Source organism: Pygoscelis adeliae, unplaced genomic scaffold, assembly GCF_000699105.1.
Source record: "Pygoscelis adeliae isolate BGI_AS28 unplaced genomic scaffold, ASM69910v1 Scaffold420, whole genome shotgun sequence".
Taxonomy (NCBI): domain Eukaryota; kingdom Metazoa; phylum Chordata; class Aves; order Sphenisciformes; family Spheniscidae; genus Pygoscelis; species Pygoscelis adeliae.
Genome location: NW_008823871.1, coordinates 1,101,809 through 1,103,045, shown reverse-complemented (window position 1 = coordinate 1,103,045; position 1,237 = coordinate 1,101,809).

Genomic DNA, 1,237 nt, shown 5'->3' with positions numbered 1-1,237 from the left:
CCCAGGAGGGACCCCCAGACCAGTCGGGTGTTTTTCGTGTGTGTGTGTGTGTGTCCCGAGCGGCTCCGTCCTCATTTTTCCGCCCGCCGCTTTGGCTGCAATGACAAAGAAGGCCATTTATAGCCACTCGTCGCTGCCTGGAAGGGGCAAACCCAACCCTCCCATCCTTTCCCAACAGTTTCTCAGCCTGTGCTTCTCTATCGGAAAAAAAGCCTTCCTCCTCCGGCCCGTCCTCATTTTTCCGCCCGCCGCTTTGGCTGCAATGACAAAGAAGGCCATTTATAGCCACTCGTCGCTGCCTGGAAGGGGCAAACCCAACCCTCCCATCCTTTCCCAACAGTTTCTCAGCCTGTGCTTCTCTATCGGAAAAAAAGCCTTCCTCCTCCGGCCCTCGGCTAACGCCTGGGGATCCAATCTGGGACGCTCCGGCAGGGCTAATCCGGAGGGGCAGGTGCTAGCGCTCGCCCTACGGTTCGGCTTCGTGATTAATTGCTCCCGGCTTTACCCTTGCAGACCTCGTTGGGCTGCTCGGGTGGCATAAAAGTACGCGAAATAGTGGTGGGTGAAACTTGAGCTGTAACGTTTCTGTTCGGACTGAACTCGCATAGCGGGTTTTGTCCAAAAGAAATTAGAAAGAAATGAGAGTTAGTGCTTATTTAGGCAAGAAATAGCTTTCCTGAGCGGGTCAGAGCAGTCCTGGAGGCCGGTGAAGCCTCTCAGCTGGCAAACCCAAAGTTTCCGACCATAGCAGCAGCATGATCCTGCAAATTTTTGGGCCTTACGGTAAAATCGGGGAAATCGGGATAATGCTAATAAGAGAAGCAGGAAATGAGGCTGCTTGTGCATCGCCTCAAAGGAGCGGCTACGGGGAGGCTGCGCCGCTTGTTTTCTTGTCTCTGCTGCAGGGTCGTGCTTAATGGAAAAGCCACAAGTTACAGAAGTCTAACCGCAAGCGGCTGCCCCATGTCTCCGCGATTATCCTGGTGTTAAGGAGGGCCGAGTCCTTCCTCTTTTGGGACCGGCAGCCTCGGGCAGGTGGGGAGATGGCGTGGGATTGCTGGCCCTGTGGATGGCTGGCTGTGAAACCACGGATTGGGGTCCCTCCGGGTGTCGGGATGCAGCGGTGCGAGGGTGAGACGAGGTTTTCCTCTGTGGCTTCATCCGGGGAGGATGCACAGAGCGATGCCTGCGTGCCGGCGAGCGAGCGCCTTCCCTGGGTGTGTTTTTTGGGTGCTGA